Genomic DNA, 13,751 nt, shown 5'->3' on the forward strand with positions numbered 1-13,751 from the left:
TCAGTCAGAGGTGTTACTGTAATACAAGTGTTAAAGCATTTGTGAGTATTCAGTTTTCCTATGTTGGCAAAAAATGTTATGGCACTACAATTTTTTAAATTATTCATAAATATGAAAATGAAATCATCAAAGGTTTAATTGGTAAAAGTATCCTCAGGAACATATTAGTTTTATCAGATTAAATCACAATGAATGAAGAAATTGCCTACCTTCCCCGTGTGTCCGCTAGATGGCGAAAGAGTCTTATATAGAAAATAGAGAACAATTCAGTTTGAGGTGGCTACAGATAAGGATTAAGACAGAGCACTCACTCTGCTTCTTTTTTTTTAATACTACACATATAGATGTGGATTCCAAAGATTGCTTACAAGCAGAGTGAATATTTTAAATGTCAATGTGTCAAACTGCCATCCGTGGTATGGTATAAAAAATGTCTAGTGGTAAACTTTTGGCCTTTTCCGACGGCCCTTGACTCATATCAGATATAATTTTGAAGACCGGAAGATAATCCAGCTTTCCACTGACGCAGCACACTTTTTTATATGCTATCTTTGTTCCTACTCTACATTCTGACACTTGTTGGGGTACATGTGTTCCTGAGCCTGGTTCTGTGGTTAACCGAGTTACCGGCAGATGAAGAAGCCACCTTTGGAGACATCTCTAACCTAAGCGTTGCCTCTCCTGACTAAGGTTAGCTGTTTACAGATCTTATTGGCTGGTTTGCTCTTACATACCCTAATTTAACTAACTGAATATAAACGTTAGCTGTGTTATGGTATTGTAAACTCTGGACAACGTTATGGCGTATTCTTTACCTGGTTAGAATTAAAGCAGTCTTATAAAAATGAAGTTCACAAGTGTTAACTAACGACACTTTTCTTAGTTTTTGTGTAGCACATTCGGTCACCATACAGTCACGTTTGTTGCTTTGTTTTGGTGTATCCAAAACTTAGCATGTTAGCTTGCTATGCTAGTTGAGCTTCTATAGCAGAACGCCGCCTGTCCTCTGGCTGGTGATGCCGAGTTTCCGTTGTTCCTTTGTTATTACGACTGCTGCTTTCATCAAAGCAAAATACATCAAATCACACAACGGAAGTTTATTCTGTGTAATTAAACCTTTTCAGAATCCTAATCGTTTCTGCATTACAGAGATGTCTCACTTATGGACAAGATAACACAACTCTGCTGTCAGAAAAAGAGGCCATGATCAATTTGAAAATAGCATAAATTAACCTAAACTCTGTTTACTCACTGTTTATACAAATTCATCAAATGTTCTATAATGGTAACAACTACTTTGATTAGAATATATTGTGTTTATTACACTAACTACTATTTGTTACTAGAGCGAGACCGATAGCCAAGCCAATACCAGCTTATTGTGAGAGTATGTCTGTTGATGAGAAATAGCTCTGAGGTCAATTAGAAACAGTTCACCATTACATTGTGTACACCATACAGCAATGTCAAAGGACACACTTGGTATGTTGGTCACCATTCTTTAAATAAGATTGCATATATTATGTGTATGTTGAAAAACAAACTACTCCAGTGTTGGTTTGAAGACATTTTTTATAATTTCATTTTTGCATCTTATGGTCCTCAACAATACATCTACTGAATTGTTTATCAAATGTCTCTAAAAACGTTTGGTCAGTAAACTCTGTTTACTCACTGTTTATACAAATTCATCAAATGTTCTATAATGGTAACAACTACTTTGATTAGAATATATTGTGTTTATTACACTAACTACTATTTGATACTAGAGCGAGACCGATAGCCAAGCCAATACCAGCTTCTTGTGAGAGTATGTCTATTGATGAGAAATAGCTCTGAGGTCAATTAGAAACAGTTCACCATTACATTGTGTACACCATACAGCAATGTCAAAGGACAAACTTGGTATGTTGGTCACCATTCTTTAAATAAGATTGCATATATTATGTGTATGTTGAAAAACGAACTACTCCAGTGTTGGTTTGAAGACATTTTTTATCATTTCATTTTTGCATCGTATGGTCCTCAACAATACATCTACTGAATTGTTTATCAAATGTCTCTAAAACGGTTGGTCAGTAAAACATCCAACAAAGATAAAAAAAATGCCCATGACAACTTCTTTGAGCCCAAAATGTTCAGTTTACAAAGATTTAAGACGAAGATAAGCAGAATACATCACATCATATATTCTCAAACAAAAACCTATTTTTTTTTTTACAAATGTCTTTTACACTTTAAAAAGAGGTTGGAGATTAATTTTGTATAATTATCTCATATCCTCAATTAAAAGTGACACTCTCCCCTATATACTTTTATAATTACTAGCCTCATTTCTTAGACACAGGTGACTACATGGTTATTCACAATTTGAGATTGGTAGTGTGGTTAAACATTCTGAGGTCACCATTTCCCTCAACAGTCAGAAACAGTTATTCAGTGTGCCTCCTAAAACCTCCATTAGCATGATTACATGTTTGATATGTTGATTAGTGCAAAACATCTGGTCATGTGAAGATCAATAACAAGAAAGCAGTGGTAGCACCCCCTTGATGGGTATTCCAAATAGATTTTTTTATTTTTTATTACGTGAGCATGTAGCCAGACGAGGTAACATCTGGGGCAGGTCGCAAATCATCTTCCACTTTGGGTTACATCAGCGGTTTTCAAAGTGTGAGGCGCGCCTCCCCTGGGGGGCGCCAGAGAGCTTCAGGGGAGGCACAGCGTGAGACACAAAAGAACGAGAAAAAGACGAGTAAAGTGACACTTGCCCACTTGTGGCTGTCTGTGGAGACCGAGTTCCCCCACCTCGCCAAAAAGGCTGTAAAAGTGCTCATTCCCTTCACCTCCACCTACCTGTGTGGGTGCAGGTTTTCCGCATTGACTTTGATCAAAAGCAAGTACCGGTCAAGGCTGCAGCCAGAGGATGATCTGCGTTTATTCCTCTGTGCATCAAAGACGCAGACTCATTGTTCCCACTAAAGTAGGGGTGAGTGTAATAAGGAGGCAAAGTTAACATTCAGTGTGTTACAGGGAGCATATAAGGATTTATCCACCATGTTGAAAATGTTAAAAAAAAGATGTCTTGAGAATACGGCGTGCGGAAATATACGGGTCGTGCTGCAGCTAGATGTGCCTGTCCTCTGTAAGAAGGTGTCGGCGACTGACATGCAAGGAAGAACGGCTGTCCACAGGCTGTTCCAACTTTAACAACTGTATTAACTTCCAGGGTAGTGAATTGAACATGCAATTGTAATTGGGTGTGTGGTATATTTTGATGCACGTACATGCATGTTCCACAACACACAAACTGAACAACACTCAATTTTCCGATCAGCGTCCTTGCGATCTTGTTATAATAACAAGTGCACGTTACTGATGCAATATGGTTGAGACCATTCCGGCTTATTCTAGAGGGGTGCAAGGAATAGTCCAAGTAGTGGGGGAGTTTTATACAATATGTTTAAAACATAAAAATAAAAATGTTTAAAAAAGTTATTGTTTAATGTTTTAAGGAGGTGACGCTACTCAGCCAATCAAATCGGTGCAGTCAGCACGATAGATTCAAACACACACAGAGACACGACAAGAGGAGAGAAACAGTGGGAGTAATTTCAGATGGCGGAAGGTAGACAGCGAAAACAGAGCATTTAATTACATTTTCTCTTACTGGACCTCTTTGAAATGCAATTGAATACCCCTGCATTGTAGCAACAACAACAATAATAATAATAATAATAATAACAGCAATAATAATTGGGAGGGGGGGCGCAGCTTTTCTTATGTTCTCTGAGGGGAGGCTCACCTACCCACATTTTGAAAACCCCTGGGTTACATGATAGCTGTAATCATCAATGGAGGTAGGGCTTAATAGTCAACGTTTACCAAGGGGATTATGATGGAGAAATAAAACTTATGTTTTTTGTTAAAAGAACCTCTTTGTCAAACTGAGCCTCAAGTACAGTATACTATGCTATTTTCTATGGGTGTCAAGATTTTGATTCTAAGTATAAAAAAAAATGATGCAAATGACCTTTTCATTTCTATGATGTAAATCAAAAGCAGGGTCTGCGACAATAGCCCCAAATCCTATCACATATGGGTCATGCTGTGTCCACCCACTTTAAGATGATCCACCTTGCAGTGCATGGGGGCTGGGAAGTTTCTGATATCATCTTTGAAATGATCCCTTGCTTAAGATGTCTTGTGCTTTGGTTTCCTTTCCTGCCGTGCTATAATCTCATAAAGAGAGGGTCTGAGCTAGCTGTGATAAGAGCCGTCTGTACAGTGGCCTAATCAAAGCTTCAGTCAGTGTCTCCTAGGGCTGCTCAATTATGGCGAAAATGATAATCTCAATTATTTTGGCCCATAATTGGGATATCACGATTATTAAAAAACGATTATCCATTTGTTATGGATGTTTTCACTTTGAAAACATCCATTTATTTAAAAAAAAAATGTGAACAGTATGTTTTTAACAGTTGATTACCCTGAACTTTTAAGTATAATTCAACTGAAAAACCAATTCAAACAATTAAAATAAATAATAATAATAATAATCGTTTTATTTCGATTATGTTGTTTTCATAATCGCTGCAAGCCAAAATCCTAATTGCGATTAAAATACGATTAATTGAGCAGCCCTAGTGTCTCCTCTGACCCCATGTATTCCCTCTGATGTCAATGAGAGCTTCTGTTGGGTCTGCAGGTCGTGACCCTCATCCACTATCAACCACCACAGTCACAGATGTACATGTGTCGACACACATGGATTGATACAAACATATATACTGCAGAACATATCAGAATACACACACATTTTTCCTGGGGGAATGTGAGGTTTTGTGACAGTCGCTCCATTTGAGAATGAATTCAAATTAAAGATTAATATAAAAAATAGAATAGAATAAGCAATAAAAAGATACATACAAAAGTAACGTATATAAACATAATAAGTTAACCTAAATTGTCCAATAAAAGATACAACAAAATATAATACTAATATTTATATAATCATTAAAAAAGAAAGTGAAAATCGTGCATGTTTTACCACAATACCACAACAACATTTATCTTACAATATAGAGACTAGTGCATTAGTGTTAATAAGATACAGCTGAATTGCACAGTTTATGGAGGTTTGGCTGCTGATGGTGAAGTAAGTCAGTCTATTGACTCGTGTCACAGCAACCAAAGAGGCCTCAAGTTTAGCAGTAAAACTAAATACTAAGAATGGGTCTCTAATCTTTCCTCAGGTGCTGCTCACTTTCGGGTCAGTGTTGTATAGAGAGAGACACATCAAACCCAGAGACTAGACAGAGTGAGCCCCCCCCCCCCCTTCCCTCCGGGCTGCAGGCGTCCACATCTTCTCCAACTGGTGAGTTTTAAAGCTTTTCTGTAGTTGTGAGATATCATCGCTGAGACATCCACATTGGTATTACAAAACAGCTGCATACATTAGTGGGCAAAGATTGATTTTATTACCATGAATGTATCTTAATAAGGCCATCAGTGATTGCTCCTGAGTCATCCCCTACATTGATTGTACTTATATACATCTGTCGGCAAAAACATCACATGATACACTGCACAGACTGGCCTCCTACCAAATGTATGTTTTGATAGGTTCCAGTTCTGAAACCCCCAGCAGGATTAGTTATAAAACATTTGTATTCACTGCTTGTTAGATATGGCGGAAACTTTTACTCTCAATGCCAAGCTATATAGCTCTATCTAGTAGATCTGTTGGTTTTTGTTTGCTTTTTCGTTTCCCATATACAAGTTAGCTGTCTAAAAAGCTGGTTTGCTTCCACCTCAAGACCTGCTCCACTAGATTTTCCAGTACACTAGGAATGGATGATTTGTGTATTATGCTTTCAGATGGTGGCTCTGCTATTGGACTTCTTTGTTTGTTTTTAACTGCACACATGAGGCAATTTCAGATAGATTTTGGATGCAAAATATCCCGATTTGAATCTCTTAAACCTTTCGTCCCTCCTCATTCTTTTTTGTAATACCTTAGAGCAGGGATAGGCAAATGGCGGCCCGGAGGTACTTGTAGTACTGATACCGTCCACTAGAATTTGGCGAAGCAAGTTTAATATTCTAAAAACCAAGAGTTTGTTTATTTGAAATCAGATGAAAACAAACTGTCACGGACTCTGCCTTGTTATCTATGATTACTACGCTTTTCATTCATAATTTCAGCGGGAGGGAGGGAGAGCGGCGCTGAGGAACAGCCGAGTGCGGGTTGACAGGTGTCTGTGTTGACACTCCCCTTGTTGTGGAATAAGGGGAATGCAGAGACAGGCTACAAGTGTCTTAGGTTCAAGTTAGACAACTAATGTCTGGGTTAGTGTTCATGACTTCATGTTTATGTCAGCTTAATATTTAATCTCAATGCACACGCACTTTCCGTGCTTTCCAATAGTTTAAAATAGTTTTATTCCACTGTTAAATAACCTGTTCAATACAAACTTGCTACTTGTAAAAATTAAAGTGGACCTATCATGCTATATTTGAATAATATAGTGTAGGACCATACCTATATAAGGCATATTTATACTTTTTATTTTTCAAAATACCATACAGATCATGCATTTTAGCCATTCCTCATTTCGCTCAATTTAACACTGTCTTTGCATGGGCTGATTCTGTGAGAAAAGCACCATCTACAGGCCTGGCATATACAGCGTCTCCAGCGCTTTCGAACGGCAATGTCCTTGGCTGTCTCCTCCTGATTGGTGGAGTTGGTCCAATAGCCGTAGCGCCACTTCTGTGACGTCACAGAAGTGTTCAAATCTGGATCAGTCTGTATCAGATCCGTTGCAGCCCCTTTTTAAGAGATTTGGGTATGGAGGAAAATAGGGAGGTTTGTGTTTTCTGACACTTGGTGAGTTCCCTGGAACACCAGGGACACATATTCATGTATAAAAGACGCACAAAAGTGCATTTTGCATGATAGGTCACCTTTAAATAACATTTCTGTGAAGTCATATTTGTTTAGTAAGCTTATTAGAGGATGGTCCCTGAAAGATTGAAAATGTCAATGAAGATTTCAGAGTTAGTATATTTGTCAATAATAACATAAAATGCATGGAATTTGTGCGTGTGTGTGTGTGTGTGTGTTCCAAGTGAATCTGCGGCCCCCTGGTGGCCAGTACATACATTATGTGGCCCCCACCACCATCCAAGTTGCCCATCCCTGCCTTAGAGCAATGGAAAGTGTGTAAATGACAGGCTTATCATTTTCAGCTGCTTGTTGCCATCGCTAGTTGAATAACAAACATCACCAGTGGGCATATCTTTGTGATGACTAAAATGAAAGTGTGCCTGTTGTCTGCTTAATAAACCCTCTACGGCTGGTGTCTGTATTCAAGAGTGAACTACTGTTCTTCAGAGAAATGATCAGCTGATCACCTCACATCAGTTTAAAGATCTCTCAGCTCAACTGTTCATATCAGATCAAAAACGGAACTTATCAACTAGGCCTGCAACAAACGACTAATTTGATAATCGATTAATCTATCGATTAATGAAACGATTAATCGACTATTCGGACTATTACTACATGCCTTGCACCATTTCTCAAACGCTCTTATTAAGCCATCAACTTTTAGATTTAGCTTGAGGTTGTTTTAGGCATGTGGATACTAACAATGAAGACAATAAAGATGAATACTTGATTCAAAAATACATATATTATTAAATTAACTAAACACATTTTGAACAAAATTAGCATTGCTTTTTATTTAAATAAAATAAATAATATTTCACATCAAAAGAAACAACAGTGTTTTAACAAATCGTATTAAATAATCTGATGACAGAACTGTAAACAGAATAGCTGAAACTTTAACAAAATAAATAACCACTAATCATTAACCCATGTTTGTATAATTGAGTTAACTCTGTGTGTTGCTGCTAGCATACATAATACCTGACGTGGAAACGTTACTCGTGGATGAACAGAGCTGCTAGAAAGACAGTCGAACCCGGTGCATTCCTCCGTCTGAATGTGGTGCACTTTTGCTAAATGTTTAGACAAATTGCTCGTGTTACCGCTGAGACGAGTAAAGTTTAACCACACCTCGGAGCGCGTTCTCTCCGACATCTCCGCAGTGTGTTGCTGCATGTAGCAGCTGCGTGTGTGTTCACTGCCCCGCCCCTTCACACACAGACGGCGGAGAGAGATCTCGTCTGATCGAAAATACATCATAGACGCATTTGTTTGTCTTTTTGCATATTAGAAACGAGTTGGCGACACTAAGACTGCGATATAATGTTTTTGTAGCAATAATACAGGACATATATTTTTTAAATGTCTACAGTACCGATAAAAAGACCAATAACGTTGGAACTTAACGGCACGAAAAAACACACCTGATGACGTCACCAACGAATCGACGACTGAATTAGTTGGCAACTAATTTGGTAATCGATTTTAATCGATTAAGTCGATTAGTTGTTGCACCCCTATTATCAACGTAATAGATTTGATTTCAAGTGAGTAGCTTGTGAGCTACAGTATGCTTAAAACCTGTTAAGCTCCAAAGACACCTTCGGCAAGTCTTTTTTTTTCACGACACTGTGTCTCAGGGCATCTTAATATTTAAAAATCTATTAATGTGTTATACCAGATTAACGGGAAGAATCTCAGCTAACTGACGATACAAACAATTTTTACCAAAACAAAACACAAGTCTCATAAGAAGCATCTAAATTTCCCCTGAGCGAAAAAAGCGCACTTTGGCACAGAACTCAAGATAAAGACACCCTTGCTACTTATCGTAAATGCACATACAAGATAACATTACATTGCATTTAGCTGACGCTTTTATCCAAAGCGACTTACAATAAGTGCGTTCGACCAACAAGATACAAACTTGAAGAAAACAGAATCATATAAGTACATCAGGTTTCATAGAGCTAAAACATTTCAAGTGCTACTCAACTGGTTTTAGATAAGCCATTCCTTTATTAGTATATAAGTGCTTTGTTAGTAATTCTATCGATCAAAGTTTTAAGTCTCCCCCGGAAGATGTGCAAGCTATCTGCTGTCCTGATTTCAATGGGGAGCTCATTCCACCATTTTGGAACCAGGATAGCAAACCCACGTGTTTTTGCTGATGGGAACTTGGGTCCCCCTGGCAGTGCGGGTGCAGCGAGCTGTTTGGCTGATGCAGAGCGGAGTGCACGTGCTGGGATGTTTGATTTAACCATGTCCTGGATGTAGGAAGGGCCAGATCCATTCGCAGCATGGTACGCAAGTACCAGTGTGTCTTGAAGTGGATTCTAGCAGTTACCGGAAGCCAGTGAAGTGAGCGGAGGAGTGGTGTGGTATGGGAACATTTAGGAAGGTTGAAGACCAGACGAGCCGCTGCATTCTGGATGAGCTACAGAGGTCGGATGGCACATGCAGATAGACCAGCAAGGAGGGAGTTGCAGTAGTCTAGGCGTGCGATGACGAGAGCCTGGACCAGAACCTGCGCTGTTTTCTGGGTCAGCTGGGGACGTATCCTCCTGATGTTGTAAAGTGTGTATCTGCAGCAGCGGGTTGTAGCAGCGATGTTTGCAGTGAAGGACAGTTTGTTATCTAGGGTCACACCCAGATTCCTTGCAGTCTGAGTCGGGGAAACAACAGAGGTGCCGATGTTGATTGTTAGGTCAAGAGTGGGAAAATCTTTTCCCGGAAGGAAAAGCAGTTCAGTCTTGTCAAGGTTGAACATGAGGTGGTGAGCAGACATCCACTGAGAGATGTCCGCTAGACAAGCAGAGATGCGTGCGACGACCTGGGTCTCTGAGCGGGGAAAGGACAGAATTAATTGGGTGTCGTCAGCGTAGCAGTGGTATGAAAACCATGCGGGCTAATGACAGATCCGAGCGAGTTTGTGTACAAGGAGAAGAGGAGGGGACCAAGAACAGAGCCCTGAGGGACCCCTGTAGTTAATTGACAAGGGTCGGACTCGGACCCTCTCAAAGTTACCCTGTAGGTGCGGTCTTTGAGGTATGAGGTGAGGAAAGAAAGTGCAGAGCCTGAAACTCCAAGTTCTTGGAGAGTGCGAAGGAGGATCTGATGATTCACCGTGTCGAATGCAGCAGACAGGTCCAGAAGGATGATGACAGAGGAGAGGGAGGCTGCTTTAGCAGTGTGCAGTTCCTCAGAGACGGCAAGTAGGGCAGTTTCTGTGGAGTGACCTTCCTTGAAACCAGACTGGTGCGGATCCAGAAGGTTGTTCTGATGGAGATAACAGGAGAGTTGTTTAAAGACAGCACGTTCAAGTGTTTTAGACAGGAACGGGAGGAGAGAGACAGGCCTGTCGTTAATAACATCAGAAGGGTTGAGAGTGGGTTTCTTTAGGAGAGGGTTTACTCTTGCCTCCTTGAGACTGTTTGGAAAGTGATCAGAAGTTAGAGAAGTGTTGATGAAATGGGTGAGAAACGGTAGAATATCAGGAGCGATAGTCTGAAGGAGGTTTGAGGGGACAGGGTCCAGAGGACAGGTGGTAGGGCGGGCAGAGGTAATGAGGGTAAGAACCTCACTTGGAGAGAGATGGGAAAAGGAGGTCAGTGTGTGGGTGAAGGGAGGGTCTGGAGACCCAGCGGTGAGTAAAGGTGAGTCAGAAAAAGAAGAGCGAATATCATCAACCTTTTTTTCAAAGTGGTTAACAAAGTCGCTTGACAGAAGGGAGGAGTGGGAAGGGGCTTTGGGGGGGTCCAAGAGGGTGGAGAAGATGTTGTTTGGGATTGGAATAGGAATATTGGATTTTATCTTGAAAGAAAGTGCTTTTTGCCTGAGAAAGAGGAAAGGAGAGCGGTGTTTGGATTTCCACCATTTCCGCTCTGATGCCCGAAGGATGGTTCTATTAGCACGCAGTGCGTCATTTAGCCAGGGAGCAGGAGGGGACTGACGAGCCTGCCGAGATGTGAGAGAACAGAGAGAGTCCAGGGAGGATGAGAGAGTAGAGAGGAGAGTTTCTGCAGCAGAGTTTGGAGGCAGGAGTTGGAACGAGTCAGAGGAGATAGATATCCGATTAAAGCTGAGACTCCACAGATGATATACAGTAAGTATAGGATCATCACTGGGCGATCAGAACTCGTGACAGGGGAAGCAAACACAGACATCAAAACTTGTAGCATTACGGAGCAAAAAAAACGGGACATCGTTTCAGCTTAGCTGTTATTCTGATCAAAAGTCGTGTTCAATGGCATTAAAACGAGAACAAACGCGGCTGAGGGTTAATCCATAGGTTAATTGATTGTGTATGCGTCACTCTCACTCCTTATTTGGTAACGTGTGTGTATGTGGGAGTTCCCCTCGATTCCATTGGCTCTCGCAGTTGAAAAGAGATGTCAATAATCAGAATCGGCCAAGGCGGGCCAGAGAAAGGTAAAATCCACCCAAATGACCTCAGAAGTGTTTTTTTTGCTAAATCTCTCTGAAAAGTTCAAATCTCAATTGTTTTGCATCAATCTTGATACAGGGTACGTACGATATGTTGTAGTTTGTATTCCTTAAGCTTTTAGTCTACCATCCCATCATTCCAGGGTGGTTTTCACAATAAGTAATTTTCTTTTTTTGGACGGACACTATAATAATTTTGTTTTTACTATGTTCAATCTGAATTGATTTAAAAAAAAAACATCTACGGAATATTGATTCTGACTTTTCTACATCCAACTCACAGTTGTAACCTTGCTTTGAGAAAAAATATTATTAATTTACCCTTTTAGAAGTGAAGATATGGTCATTTGTTCTGGGAATGTCATTTTCGAGCCTGAGACCTGAAAAACAGTCTCAGGGCTTAACAGGTTGTGCTTTAAGAAACATTTAATGAAACGCTATATTTTTATTTTTTATTTAACCTTTATTCAACCAGATAAAAGCATTGAGATACAATCTCATTTTATATATTTCAATATATATAATGCTGCTCATCTTATTTCAGATCAGGTTTTGTTACAGGCTGTAAACATAAATGATTGGTTCTGGTTTTATTAGCCAACACATTTGTGTGGTTGTTCCATTCTTTAGTCAATTGAAAGTTGTCAGAATATTAAAAGGTAAACCTAAAACATATTAGTTAAGAAATGTAAAGGATACCAATTTGTGATAAATAGACTTGAAACTGGATTAAATGTGTTCTAAATAGTAATGACATTATTATGTAAGCCAACTATGGTGTTACACTGCAACAATTGAAATGCCAAACATCAATACGGAATAAGACCTCTCTCCAGTGCTTTAACGGACTAGCATGATATAAAACAATAATATCTACTTTCAAAGGACTCGCATATGTAAACATTTTAATTAAATACACGTCTAAATTGTTGCCTGAGGGCCAGGAAGGGCCCCCATTATTCCAGGTGTTGTTTTGTCTGCAGTTGGTCTATCTATAAGGGTCCTTGACTCAATGTTGCTCACACATCTTGCCTGTGATCAATTTGACTATAATCATGAGTTTGAATAATAATTGAAAGTATGACATTGTGGATAAAAGCAACTGAGTTGTCTTTGCAGTGGAGTGGAACGCTCAAACATCTGGAAGTCCTTAGAGAAGAACCACTGCTGCTCCTTCAGATTCAAAAGAGCAATTTGAGGTGGTTTGGCTATTTGATACAATACTGCCTCGATGCCTCCCTGTGGAAGAATCCTGGGGCAGTCCCATAACACTACATCCCATCAGAGCTGGGGGTACTATGGGATCCACCCAAAGTCTCATTAACTACAGTTATTAAAAGTTTAGATGATTCAAACAAGGTTCTACATTTAACTGGGATCGAGATTATTCTTATTTTTTGAATGACTATTGTATTGAAAAACCTCCACATAAAACATGGACTTTTGTCACTCAGTTTTTCCAGGTTGGATAGTTCGAATTGTTGCCATTCCTCATTGAAACTACGAACACAGCTACCCCAACTAGCTGAGACCTCTGCTTGAACGAAGCAAATACGTCGCATTTCTGTGTATTGCCCAGTTTTTCCAAATATATTTGAAGACTTGAGATGTTAAAGGAACTTTAACAGAGGGACAACATGCAACACATGCCAGATTTGAACTCAGGACCTCACAATCTTTAGACCATAAAGCCACTGGGGTGCTCCATATCAGGCAAACTTAAAAACCAATGCTTTAATCTCTTAAGCCCTGAGCCTGTTTTTCAGGTTTCAGGCTCGAAAATGCTATGCCAAAAACAAATGACTATAACTTAACTTCTAAAGGGTTATATCAATAATTTCTTTCATCAAAGCAAGGTTGGATGTAGAAGTGTCAGAATCAATGTAGATATTTCTGTGTCAGAGTAAATTCAGATGGAACATAGTAAAAAAAGGTACATTTTTACCTCCGCCTAAAAAAAACCCATTACTTATAGTGAAAACCACCCTTGAATGATGGTATGGTAGACTAAAAGCTATAGGAATCCAAAGTATAACATATAATAAGTACCCAGTATCAAGATTGAGGGAAAACAAGTTAAATTTGACCTTTTTAGAGAGGTTTAGCAAAAAGAAGTCCAGGCAGACTGACCTTTGGGCACATTTTGACACATTTGTATACCATCAGTGTGTGTGTGTGTGTGTGTTTGTGTGTGTGTGTGTGTGTGTGTGTGTGTGTGTGTGTGTGTGTGTGTGTGTGTGTGTGTGTGTGTGTGTGTGTGTGTGTGTGTGTGTGTGTGTGTGTGTGTGTGTGTGTGTGTGTGTGTGTGTGTGTGTGTGTGTGTGTGTGTGTGTGTGTGTGTGTGTCT

The 13,751-nt window shown here is 39.7% G+C and overlaps 1 protein-coding gene across 2 annotated transcripts in view; it reads left to right on the forward strand.

The window, feature by feature from the left end:
* The first annotated feature begins 349 nt into the window (after positions 1-349).
* Positions 350-13,751, forward strand: part of ncalda (neurocalcin delta a) — a 163,499-nt gene continuing 150,097 nt past the window's right edge. Inside the window, exons 1-2 of one of the 2 annotated variants that reach the window (XM_079693203.1) lie at positions 351-690; positions 5,256-5,377. The gene's annotated coding sequence lies outside the window, so the exon portion shown is untranslated. Of the gene's footprint in view, positions 691-5,255; positions 5,378-13,751 lie in introns of both variants that reach the window. The other variant, XM_079693205.1, reaches the window with a different exon arrangement.

The sequence above is a fragment of the Notothenia rossii genome, assembly GCF_949606895.1.
Source record: "Notothenia rossii genome assembly, chromosome: 7".
NCBI classification, from domain to species: Eukaryota; Metazoa; Chordata; class Actinopteri; order Perciformes; family Nototheniidae; genus Notothenia; species Notothenia rossii.